We start from the raw sequence: 13,727 nt of genomic DNA, 5'->3' as shown, positions 1-13,727 counted from the left end.
TATCCTAGATCACTTATAGTAAGGCGGACAAGATATGTACCTGTAATAAGGTGAATGGTTGTGATGGAGTACCCAGCTGCCTCACTCCAAATTAGGCCTTAGTCTGAAAAAGACACCACCCCCTCCTAGGATCTCAGAGACAACAAACGCAAACAAGGGAATTAAAAAGAAACCGATGCGGCCGCATTAAAAGTCCATGCATAAACATACACTAATGGTACGGCAGTGGGGTGGAGGCTCAATGTGGTATGACTCCTCGACTTCAAACAGGGGGACTCATCCCCTCCATATGCTGACGGATGTAGAGGGGGCGGGATCATCTCTAAAACAGGGAGTGAGACGGGGCCTTCGAAAGGATGGTGGCAGCCGGTGGTGTTTGCAGTTTTCAAGGCCTCGTTATGCAAATGTATATATCTCAAGAGCAGACTTTGTCTTTTTAGTGCTATATTCACAACGAGGAAGGCATTGGCAGTCACCACTAGATTACACCACCTGCTGAGCTTCCTTCAATTTTTTTATTGTGGACAAGGTGCCCCAGTTTGTGACCCAGGCTCTACAAAATCTTCTTACAGTATCGGGGGGACATAGTTCACATGTCCACATGAATCACTTTTGCTTTGAGCAGTGGGAACATGTTATTATTCCATGTACTCCAGACCGGTCCCCCATTGACAGCACAGGAAGTTAAATTAATGTGATCAACCATAGGTCTGCCTAAGATTTGGAGGGATGCGAGGCCGGTGTCTTCAACGGAGGGTACCGGATCGATGTAGTTTTTCAAATGTCGAAACATTGAATCCAAATGCAATGCAGCGGCATAATCAGATAATACGGTGAAAAACATGCCATTATTCTTGACACTCGGGCTTTAGACCTCTGGGATCAGTAGTGGCTGCAAAACAAATCTAACTATCGAAGGATTCCATTCACCGCCCTGTGACATTTCACACTGCCCGGAAGGAATGTGAAAACGCTGCAGTTCATACACAGCTAAAGACAGGCACTTCCCTGTGTTGTAAAATAATGATCAGTTGTGTTTATTCACTGGGGTGTCTCATATTGCGATGCCAAAATTGACACCGTCTCAACATGTCTTCTGGCTGAAATTCCTCTGCCTAAATCCTGCTAAACTGATGTTATGTGACTGGTGTCTTGCCGCTAATTCTCTTTAGCTTTGTGCAGGGGTGAGGAATGAAAACAGATTAATGCCGAGTGAGAAAGCGCGTGCAAAGCTGGCGCTTCAGTTAAAGGTCTGGAAGAGAAAATGATAAAATACAATGCTTAGATTTCTGGAAGTTGTTTCACGTTCTTGGAAGTCGAATGCACGAATGCATAATAGTTTGTGGATAAATATCTTCTGTGGTCAAAATATTAACAGTCAATGCAATAATGGAAGTCTAAGGTGTTGGGTGAAGTTGCCCTGCAACATGCTCTACCATTAGAAGAGCAAATATTAGAGTAGAACAGCCAATGGGATAGTAAGAATCCAGTTTAATCAGAGACTGGAGGGAGGGACCTAGAGAGATATGGACAGATAATACAACTGGATGCCAACCAGGTAAGAATAACTCCAAGATTTCAAAACTGGAAGTCCTTCTTTAACCTCCCCCAACCTGCACCAGTCATGTTTGTTAATAACCAGTGAGTATATCAATGCTTTAGCAGCGCAGAAAGGAATGAGGCAGGTGTGGACATATATTCATGATCTCATATCTAGCTGCAATAGTGAAGGCTATAGAGAGGAGATGAAGAGCACTCCTAGGTTTGCGGCCAATGAGGCATTTGTGAGCTTGTCTGGTGAGCTGCAGACAGAGCTAGGAGTGGGGAGAGTTCTACCAAGTATAGACCTCGGTTTCAGCAAAGTTCAACATGAAGGAGCAGAAATCCATCTACTGATGAATGGCCGCAAGGCAGCCTGATATCCAATATTATAGATTAGGAGAAAAGTTGAGGTAGGCGAAGAAAATATAGGTGTCACCCGCATATAAATGGTGGGGGAACCCAAACAAGAACAATATTGAGAGGCTTGGTCGACGCTTACTAGGAACGGTGTCGGTTTGGATCCGATGGATTCTCAGTCCACAGTGAAAGAATGATCTGTAGGAGGAAGAGAACCAGCTGTGAGTAGAGCCTGTACTGAAAGGGTAGTTAATATGGTAGGGTGTTCGACAGTGTCAAGAGCGCAAAGAAATCCAAGAGTATGAGGATGAAGGAGATTTGGTTCTGGATGCAGAGGTGATGAGTTAGTTATGGGTGTGAGAGCAGTTTCAGTAGAGTGGAGGGCATGGAATCCATATTGTAAGGGGTTGAGCTGTGTGTCGGCATTGAGTTAGACAGTGTGACGGTTAAAGATTTTGGAGAAGCAAAGAGACTGGATTGTAGGTAGACAGGGAGGTATGGTCAGTTGTGGGTTTCAGTAGTAAGGGTAGGATTACTGCTGTTGTAGAGCAAGACCTATAGATACCGAATTGTAGTCAATAGTTAAATAGGGAGACTAGGCAGGGTAGTACATTAGAGTGAGAACAAGTTGTTTTATTATTTTTGGAGTAAAGGGGTCAGATGGGGTGCATTAAGGGTTATCAGATTGAATATGGGAAATGATTCTGTTTGGGATGTGAGTGTGAAGTAAGCAGGTAAAGCTGTGAACCTTTAGGACATGGCAGGGGTATGGTGGAGGCAAGTACTTGACTAGTAATTGTGATTTCTAAAGAGAAACAGTTAGTAAAGTGTGAGAGAGAAGATGCAGAGACAGTTGCACTGGGAGGACCAAGAGGTTGTTTTGCATGCCAGGTGTTTGGGTGAAGCTGAAGAGAAGTTATGACGGTTTCAAAATATGCAGATTGTGCGTGGTCAAATGATATGGGAAGTTTGCCAAAAGTTTTTTGTCAGCATGAATGTTTTCCCTAATCCTGTTCTTGTGCCATTAATGGAAGAAAATACTTATCATTGTTTTGAAGGAACGGATGATGTGTGGTGTGGTCCATGATTGAGGTCTTGATGTTTTTAGAGAGAATGTGCACATAGAGTATTTAAAACAGGAAGGAGGGTCTGAACGATTTTTGTGAGTGATGCATTTTGTAGAAATGGATGTAGGCTGTTGTATATTATGTCCAAGAAAGCAGGGATAGCATTGACAGAGTGTTTTCTTTAGAAAAGAATGGAAGCGGTTAGCAATGTGGGTTTGGGTGAGAGGTAATAGTGAATGACATGAGAATGATGGCATGAATAGAGAGATGGGTTAATAATGGGAGTGTGAGAGCGTGCTAGAGATTAATGTCAAGTCTAATGGTTTGCCTTGCTTATCTGTAGGTGTTGCATGTGTGTTGAGTAGGGATTGGTCAGAAAGAAGCTGCACACAGAGGGTGTGCCACAGTTGATTGCTAAGAGTGTTGATTCCAGGATCTAGTCCATGTCTTTGAAGAAAGAAGAACCCGATCTGCCTGGAGGCCAGTAGAACGTTAGGATACCCACCTTTGAATGGGCAATAATCGGTGTTAGATGGTATTCGAAACAGGGCGAAGGACAAATGGACGTTAGGACAGAAGCAGTTTTGAGTGGTTTATTGTGGAGAATGCCGACTACACCATCTTCCAGCTGTTACTGAGTTAGAGGGAGAGAGCGGCATCTTCGGTGTGGAGAGCACAGGCCATGACTCTGGGATCAATCCAGGTTTCAGGTATAGCAGTGAAATATGGGGACATGATGAGTGTTGCAGATTGGCGAGATATTCCAATGGGAAAAACATTCTGGAGTATTTGCAAGGATACGGCTCAGTGAGTTCAGATGTTAGTTTGATATTTAATCTAAGGAGGGAAAGTGAGATGATTCTTGCTGGCTGCATGGTGATGGTGGTAGGTCTGGAAAGATGGAGTGGTACACAGCGCAGTAGTGTAGTGATGTGTGGTAGCTGAATATGGGGTTACTATGGGAGGGTAAGAAGGAGGAGAAGAATCATTCATGCAGTGAGTGGTAGGGGCATGATTCTCTGAGTGATTAAGCAGTGGTGGTAACTATGTTATGACTATGTAAAATACTGGGTTAGGAGTAGTGGTTAAAGGAGATGTACTGTAGATGTGGGTAGTAGTGTAGTTGCTTGAAGCAGAATCACAGTGGAGCAGACTCAAGTGATCAGCAATGGAGAAAACAGTGGAGCAAACACGGCGAAGAAAATTACAGTGGAACAAACTGCAGTGCAGCACATTACAGTGTAACCAACTGTTATGTAGCAAATTACAGTGGAGCAAATTGTAGTGGAGCAAACCACAGTAGAAAAAACACAGAGGAGCAGATTCCAGAGGAGTAAATAACAGTGGAGCAAATACGGCGAACATTTTACAGTGAAGCAAACGGTAGTGGAACAAATTTCACAGGAGCAACTGCAGTGGAGCAAATTACCTAGAAGCAAACATGAGCGGAGCAACTTGCCGGGTGTCCTTAACCTGGCACTTTAGCAGCTTGATCTGGGGGCGGGTGTCACTTGGCAGTTCTGTGTTCATGAAATATTTAAGTTTTTTCTATAGTTCCTTTAACTTATATTAGAGACTCCCGTCTCCAAAAGGCTAATAAATACAATCTGTTTCAGTAGACAGGAGGGAGGCAGGGTTGGAAAGAAGGATAGAAGATGAATTAATTCAAAGATGGATGAATGGAGAGGAGAATGGAATGGTGGATGGAGAGAAGGTAGAATGGAGAAAGGATGGATGAAGGGCTGGATGGAAGAAGAGATGGAGGGCGAGGAGGATGGATGGAGAGAAGGATGAATGGAGAGAAGGATGAATGGATGGAGAGAAACGGTAGAATGGTGGATGAAGTAAAGTGGGATAGATGGTTTTATGGATGTTTTGATGGATGGGCGGCTGGAGTCTAAGATGGATGATGGGTGAATAAGGAAGAAAGGATGGAAGGAAAAATATAGGATGGCGAGAAGGAAGGATGAATGCAAATGGAGAGAAGGAAAGGTGAATAGATGCAAAGGAAAATAGAAGGATCAATGGATAAAAGTACAGAAACGATGGAAAGAAAGAAGAAAAGCAGTTTGGAAAAAGACGAAAGAGGGATGGGGAGAAATAAGGATGCAAAATTAAAGAACTGCAGAAAAGGACTAACGGAAATTAAGAACTTCAGATTTCCTTCTAGAGGAACAATCTTCTCAACAACTGCCATGTTTGCTTGCATCATTCACTCACTCAGAGATATTTGGGACATTCTGGCTACTACCTTAAGAGCAAGTACAGTAGAACAAATATGGTGAACCTATTTACAAAGGTGCAAATTGCAGAAGAACAAACACAGTGGAGTACATTATTGTGGAGCTTATTACAGAGAAGCAAACTTCAGTGGAGCGAATTGCACTTTGTGGTGGGGTAACTAGTACACTTTGAAAGTGGTGGGGCGAGTGAAGTGCCCCACCACTTCCCCAAAAACTAAAACACCCCTTCCCTCCAAAACCACAAAGTAAAACAACTCTTCCTCCAAAAGCCCCGAATAAAATAACCCCTCCCTCAAAATTCAAAATAAAATACCCCCTGCCTCCAAAAGTCCAAAATAAAACAACCACTCCCTTCAAAAGCCAAAAAAACAACTAGAATAACATTTTAAATGAATGCCAGGGCTGTACATTTTCCTTGGTGTTACACTTCTGAATCTGCAGTCTCCTGTGGAAGTCGAACTCCCCTAACCACTCCAGATGCTGCTCTGAAGCTATCAACCATCATGAGAAGCTCCTGGATTGGGTGGAGCGGGCTGGCTGGACACTCCTTCAGGCCCTGGAGGCCTGTGCTTGGTCTCCAAGACAGCCAGCCAAAGTGACATGCACACTTTGAAGTCTCTGGCCAGCCACTTCTTCAGTGCTCCATGCTGCCAATCGTCAGCAGAGGACATGCCACACACATGTCTGGACTTGGGGTAGACTGGCTGCTGCAGTGCGCACATCAGTCAAAAATAAAATGCCAATTACATCTTTTTATTGCCCCTGCCCTCGTGAAGAAACCACTGGTGCTTCGTGGGGATATACCTTGGAAGGAAACTCTCTGAGAGGAGCATAATGGTGCCATTAGCTGTGTGAAATGACAAGGTGAAGGGCCTCCCCTATGGCCCCTAAGTGGTGGTGACTGAACAAGGACATTAAAAGCTATGTGATGAGCATAACTGATTTCGTATCAGTGAGTGGGTGAAGAGATTTAGCTGGTTTTGTTATCTGGAGGTCAGCAAAGCAGGGGTTCTGGCCTTGGGCTCCAGACCTACTCGAACATGCCCAAACAGAGGCGATCTCAGGTACAACGGCCCTTACTTAGCTGCAAGACGTCTGGCCAGGGGCGCCCGGGAAGGTGGTGCAAAATATCCTCTTTAGAGAAAGAGGAAGGGCTGCAGGCTAAGAGTTTGTAGTGAGGAGTAGAGTTGGGCTTCCTTGTAGTGAATTTCCATAGGCACTGGAAAATCTATCAGTAGGCACGAATTGGTTCTACAAATTTCAGGAGCGTGCTTCTTGAAAATGAATGACAGTGGTCACCATTTTCTAGTGGTGGTGGCACCCATGGATAAAGGGGCAGTGACTGGATTTAAGAATTATGTAATTACCAGGTATTCAAACCACTACAAGAACTGTACGAGATAGGATGACGAGTTACGATAAAAAATACAGCACGAACAGCCATACCAATGGAATACACCCAAGGTACTAGGGTTAAAAATTAAAGACCCCTAAGGTTTCTCTCAGAAAGGGAGGATACAGGTTCCCACAAAAACAACAAACGTTCTGGGCCCTTTTTCAGAAGGGCTCACGTCTTCCTTACCCAGTGCTTGATTTGTTAAATGATAAGTGCCAAGGCCCTGGGCAGGAGGCCACCGCAGCTTCCACTCATTGGCCGTCATCGCTGCCAATGACGGTACGAAAACAACTCTCTTGCCTGCAAGTGCGACAGTTCTGATTATTCGAGGTCCCTCCCAGAAAAGAAAGTCTGGGGTGGAAGGTATTAACAAATTTTAATGTATATATTGTATTCATAAATAACCGCTGTTCTGCTAATTTCTAAACTAAGTGAGCAGCGCCACCATGTGGCAGACTGTCATATGTGTGGTGTTGACAATTAAGTGCCAATGCACAGCACCGGAAAGCACCGGCTCAAATTAAGCACTGTCTTGAACAGACCTGTTAGTTCATAATACAGGAGTGGGGCAAGCTGAGGCAATGCAGGCTCACCAACAGGTGTAATTATTCAGTGTCTAATCCTTTCATGATGCAGTTGTTAAACTGGCATCTCAAGTTTGTCGCAGGAGGTCAGGCCTGGCTCCAGAAATTTTTATTTGGGTGGACCAAGGGTGCTTTTAGGTGTGCCACTGCAGTAGTCACGACCAGCATGACGGGGGGGAGGCTGGGGGGGTGTCACGCTGGGGTTTAATTTAATAATATTCATTTTAACTAATCAGCTTGGAGAAGGACAGAGTGTTTATGACTGGTTTGGACAGCCCTAGAGGGCCGACCCAACAGTCTTTACGCACTCAGGAGTGGGCACACCACTCTTCCCCTGATCTGCTCGCAGAGCAGCCCGCCCACCCGCAACCAAACATAAAATGGTAATAACTGAAAGTTATTATCATTTTATGTTTCTGCTTCTCGCACTGCGAGAAAGCAGTGGGGCAACGCTCCTCCGCCCTACTGTAGGAGCCGTCCCTGCACTGCGGGCCCAATTTGTTGCTTCTGGAGGTAGCCCACAAGCCCTAGATTACATCATATCTACTTGCAAACAGTCACCACTATACAACAGATTGCTTCTTTTTTTCTGTAAAGAGCATGTGGAGAGTTATTTAAAAGTAAGAGCAATGTCTGTACCTAACTGCAAACCCTTGAATTCCAGCAGGCCAGGCTTCAATACAAGTACTCTAATACCATGCATATTATAATAGTTCAAGATTAAGGAAAGCCCTATTACCACACAAAAGCCTTGACATCATTGTATTAGAAAGGGTCGCTATCTACTTGTTGCAATTTGTCCAACACTTATTTCTCTGCACAAATGTAACTTGATACATTTTACTTTCTTGTCATTATTTTGCAATGTACTTTCAAAGATATACATTTTTGAAAAACAGTAACACATTTGAAAAAAGAGAAAGGAGTATTTTATGAAAACTGCCAGCAGTTTTCACACCGACTCCCGTGCACCTTAGCTCACAGCTGACCTTGGGCCCCAGCACCATATCAGCCACCATCCGACTCCATTTTCATTATTCCCGGTTAAAATCATTAGGAAAATTACCCTCAAACTTAAATCATTGAAAATAACAGTAAATAAAATGAGCACACACTTTAAAATGTTTCCACAGTGGCCCTAATGACCCGACTGCTAATTAAATAAACACAAACAGAAAGGCCATGACAGGGACCGCTTTAGCGCTGGTGCAAAATTCTTAATTGGTGCCCCACCACTTACCTCTTTCTCCGTAGATACCTTTACTACCACCCTCCAACAGTGCCCTTCATCTCTCTATAGCCCCTTCCCCTCATGCCCTCCTCCTAGGATGTCCTCACTGGCACCCTCCAACAGTGCCCCACATCTCTACGTAGCCTCTCCCCCTCATGACCTCCTCCTCAGACTCCCTCACTACCTCCCTCCACCAGTGCCCCTCATCTCTCTGTAGCCCCCCTACACCCCATGTCCACCTCCTCGGATTCAGTCACTGCCACCCTCCACCAGTGCCCCTCATCTCTCTGTAGCCCCTCCAACTTATCATTGACTCCTCAGACTCCCTCACTACCACGCTCCACCAGTGTCCCTCATCTCTCTGTAGCCTCTCCCTCTCCTGACCTCCTCCTCAGACTCCCTCACTAACACCCTCCACTAGTGCCCCTTATCTCTCTGTATCCCCCCTACACCCCATGACCCCCTCCACGGATGCCCTCACGCAACTCCCAGAAGAAGAAAAATAACCTTCAGAGAAACATTTTAAATTTCAGTGGCCATTTTCTGTTGGCCTTCTTAATGTCTCTGCCAGCGGTGGCTAGTGACATTTGACAGTGGTGAGGCATAAAGTTAGTGATGACTTAAGTAGCAAGCAAGCACTGCATTTTCTTCTACTCTACTTTAGCCTTATGATTTTGAAGAGTGTGTAGCCCCATCAAAAGGATCCCATCACACCCATTTCAACAGAATCACAATTACAACAGGAGTATGTGACTACTTTGTGCACTCTGCCGAGAGGGCAAGGATGCATGGCCATGTATTCTGAACACGTTTTTGACTGATTGCATGCACTATGAGAAACGTGCAGCGCCCTCAGTCTCCGCTCCAGAGCTCTCAATTGTGGCATAAACACATAGCGCTGATGGTGCGACTCGGTCCAAAGGACATGTGCCTGGAATCTTGAGTGATCTGATTTAAAAGGTAAAGACAGGTGCCTGGAATCTTGAGTGATCTGATTTATAAGGTAAAGACAGGTGCCTGGAATCTTGAGTGATCTGATTTATAAGGTAAAGACAGGTGCCTGGAATCTTGAGTGATCTGATTTATAAGGTAAAGACAGGTGCCTGGAATCTTGAGTGATCTGATTTATAAGGTAAAGACAGGTGCCTGGAATCTTGAGTGATCTGATTTATAAGGTGCTGTCTGCCACATTTCACGTTTGATATTGCCATATTATTAGGGTGCTTTGCCTGAGCACCAGTTACATTACACAAGGAGAACACATCCAGTTTTGGTTTCCACACACAGATCACAGACTATTCCACTTTTCACCGAGTGATTGGCTGTAATTAAATGAAGCAAGTCTGTTTAAACGTCATTAAGAGCTGAGCATTTGCTACAGTAGAGTGGGCACAAACCACGGTTCATAATTAAAGGAAAATCCTCGAGAAGATCTTAAGCATCTTCTGAAAATACGCCACTTCCCACCTTGAGGAAAATGTCCTCACCGATAAATAACTGCCGCCCGCATTTGAAACAGCGGAGGAATCTCTGCTGCATCCAGGTTGCTTGGACGAGCGCTGAATGTGCCAGATAACGTCAATTTGGCATTAAATCTAAAATGGTAGAATACCTCACTTCAGCGAAGCCTGACAAAAATCGTTGGGAGACCGGGCATTGCACATGCACGACTTCCTGTCACTGGAGAGTTTCGGAGTTTTAAGTGGAAGATAGGAATGGATCCTGACTGACGAAGGGCAAAACATGGCAAATAACCATCCCCCCACAATCCCCCTAATCACCATTCCTTTCAGGAGGAGCCATTAACGTTGTTTTACACTACTGGGGTTGCCCTGAGCTTCAACACAACAGTGACAGACACGCCACTTCTCACAGGTTGCACAGAACTAAAATGTGAGCAGTCTCCACTCGCTGCGAGGGCCAAGGTTCATGTTTAGGTGGGCCAGGCTCATGTTTGGGTGGGTCTGGCCCACCCGGCGCACCCGCTAGATCCGGGCCTGCAGCAGGTCTTGTGGCTTCTTCCACGAGCTCGCTCCTTGAGTCATCCTCCAAGCAGGTCCTCATCAGCTAGACCACACGTTCTGGTCCTGTTTTGATTCCACTCAGCAGTGCTGCAGAAATTCAGAATTAAATGAAGGTGAATCCTAAGTTCTGGCTCTGAAAAGTCAGTACTTATTCAGAGTTGGTGGTACAGACAGGAAGCCGGGACCCACTTAAAAGTTGTGGTACCTTTAACATCAGTAAGTCTGGCTAACCAGAGCAGGGAGCACCTTTAAAGCAAGCTTCCGAGGCTTCCTACTCTGAAGGAATGCGTCAGCAACAAATGGTAACTGGGATAAAGATTGACTACCATAGGCCGGATATTGCTTTGCGGTGGGAATGCACCTGGACAGAGCAGGTTCAGGCAGTGCCACATTTGTACAAAACAAAAAGTTGCCAGGGTCTAAAATATTTCTCAAAAGACCAGTGGAGCTTGCACCATCCACTGCCCTTGCCATGGCGGCCAAAAACCAATGTATGCACTGTTAACCATCACACCCCTACAAATGCAACAGTTTAGACTATTCCAGGTCTCCCAAAGCTCCAAGGATGACCTGGTCACACTGCTATTATTTTTTTTTTATGTGTATTTATTTGTTAAACATGCTGCTGGTGTGCTCTGTTTAACAACAAAAAGCGCAGCCATGTGGCAGAATGTCAAAAAATGTACAGGTGTTAAGAAATAAATGCCAGTGCTGGGCCACCGCAAACACCTCTACAAATAAAGCACTGGCGACAATGAGGTATTCGCTGAATGTGGATTCCAGCCAAGTATCCTGACAAAGATGAAACTTCTGCAGGCTCCTGGGTGGAGGCAGATGAGCTACTCCAAGGACAGGAAAGGCATATTGGTCTTAAACTTTATGCAGGGAAAAACCATCTTGTGTGACATAAAGTGCGTCCTTTCAAGGCACAACACATGTAAGCAACATCAACATGCACTGAGGAGGAAGTGCATGTACCCCAGTTACTTGGGACTGAAGTAATTTTACTAATGAGTTCAGCAGACCCTTTCCAAGGGGTGGAGGAAAATTTCTTGCAAATATGAATTATCAATTAGCTGGTCTTAAATGGCAGTCATCCTATTTAGCCTGGTGATTTGAGAGTAGCAACCCTCGACTGTGTGAGGGGGTACACTCAGTGACCTCTCCCAGATTATCTGAGACTTGTTCTCTGCCGAGGAGCAATCCAAAACGAGACAGAGTACCGCCAGAGTGCTCAAAAATATCGATCCCACTGGATGAAAAGCACACAGTCAGCCAGATAAGCCAAGTACGTGCAGGTTGACCAACTGTAAATGATCATATGGCACAGAAACTGAAAAGTGTATATTTTGTCCAAATGTCATGCAGGCTCTAATAAAGCCTGAATGGAGAACATGCAAAGTGCGCATGATGAACCACTCATTCCCTGCTCCTCTGTCATCGGAGCTGCCCCACCCACAAAGCTGCCAGCAGCAGGAAAAAATAAAATGATAATAACCTCGAGTTATTATCATTTTATTTTTCCTTTCTTTCTCTGCTGCAAAGCAGTGAGGCGACGCTCCTCTGCCTTAGCAGAGGAGCTGCCACTGTTGGCAAAGCCAATAGGTCTTAAAGGTGAGACCTAGTGACTTTGCCAACACTTGTCATATTGGTGGCATATGCTTGCAATATAAAACGTAAACATTGCAACGCCTTCCATAGAAAGACCTATTGGCTTTGCCTGTGCTTGTCTCAATTATTGCGGCATTCTGAAGCCTTTCTTACCCTCCAGTTTTAGAATGATACACGAAGACAAAGACACACATCAATATACAGCGCAGAGCAAACAAACTATTGTTTATTGTGAACATTTTCTATTTCTGTATGCAGATATTTAGGTCTTGTTATGAAAATAATTAGGATTTCCTACCTCTGGTTAAAAGTCCAGCCAGTAAATAGGGCTATAGCTGCTGCTCATTGATGACGCTGTTTCGCGCGCTCCAAATACAATTCCTTCCTTGATGCTCAGAGAGCGATCCTTTTATTTCTGCAACCTCCCAAATCCTGCCCCTCCCATTCCTTCCTTCACACTTTTCCGTTCTGTGTCAGTCACTTTCAAGGATGACGAATATCTATTCCCTGTGAGGTCATTTCTGCTACAACAAAGGGCCATAATGAGGAACTTGGCTGAGTATGTGGAAGTGCTGCCAGAGAGAATGTTCTAAACTTTCCACTGATCAGGGCCAGGATGTGGTGTATTATTTAGACTGACCCCTGTCATGTAATGACAGCATTAGCAGAAGGGAAAGACGACAATACAAATATTTTCATATGAATTATACATTTGTTTCATCCTCTCACAAATGGCAACCCCTCCTAGTTCTGCTGAGCTTTGGTGGCTGAATTCAATGCTTAATTTGTAAAAGAATGAGTGCCGGTCCTCAAAGCTCTGCTAAGAAACTTGAGTCCAGCACAACTGAATGTCGGCGCTCCGAATACCAAGTCTGGTTGTCTAAATCCACCTCATAGCTCTGCCATCCCCTATCAGATCAGCCTCTTTATTTCACTGGTGCAGGTTCCTGCTTTCTCCCTTCCTGATGGTTTTCCCCTCCTTCTCTTGCTCTGTCTTTCCACTTTGTGTGTTTTCCATCTCTAGGTAAATGTCTGATGAGGAAAAATATGTGCCGGTCTCCAAAAATGAGTGATGGTGTCCCCACCTACAACCACCGGCTGAAACTAGTTACTAGTGGCAGTGGACAGCTGTGTTCCAAGGTTGAACCTCTCAGAGCCGTCAACCTAATTAGTGCAGTTAACTTTTCTATTCATGAGATTTCTTGCAACAACCAAAGAAATCTGGGAGTTCTCATCTTTGTTTACTTCGAATGAACCATCTGATCTTAAGTATCTCACTGTAATGTGATATTCAAGGCAAGCTCAAGACTGGGAGCATAGTAGTGTGGCTCTCATGATCCAGAGCATCCAGTAGGATGTATGAGCCTGATTTACGGGTTGTCGGATGGTACCCTGTCCTTCAGAATGGTGGAGGACATTCCCTCCGCCACCTTGAAAGACTACTGCCCGCCACATGTAGAGATGCCCACTGGACCAATGGTTGTCTCTGTTATGGCGCATCCTTTCCATGTTAAAAGGTTTTGTAGAAGGCTGTGGTCGGTTTTGACTGTTGTTCACCAAACGTTTCCAATGTTTTTGTTTTTAAAAGCAAACTTCCAAAGCAGGAGTTCGATTCTGGTAAACAAAAAACCTAATGACTGCGCACTGGGAGCTTTTAATAGGGTATGGGGGT

The 13,727-nt window shown here is 44.8% G+C and overlaps 1 protein-coding gene across 1 annotated transcript in view; it reads right to left on the bottom strand.

The window, feature by feature from the left end:
- The window catches only part of CMKLR2 (chemerin chemokine-like receptor 2), a 95,198-nt gene extending 82,727 nt beyond the window's left edge, over positions 1 to 12,471 (bottom strand). Inside the window, exon 1 of the mRNA XM_085648920.1 lies at positions 12,354 to 12,471. The gene's annotated coding sequence lies outside the window, so the exon portion shown is untranslated. The remainder of the gene's footprint in view (positions 1 to 12,353) is intronic.
- Between the last annotated feature and the right edge of the window lie 1,256 nt (positions 12,472 to 13,727).

This window comes from Triturus cristatus, chromosome 3_2 (assembly GCF_964204655.1).
Source record: "Triturus cristatus chromosome 3_2, aTriCri1.1, whole genome shotgun sequence".
Lineage (NCBI taxonomy): Eukaryota > Metazoa > Chordata > Amphibia > Caudata > Salamandridae > Triturus > Triturus cristatus.
This window is presented reverse-complemented; position numbering and strand designations above follow the sequence as displayed.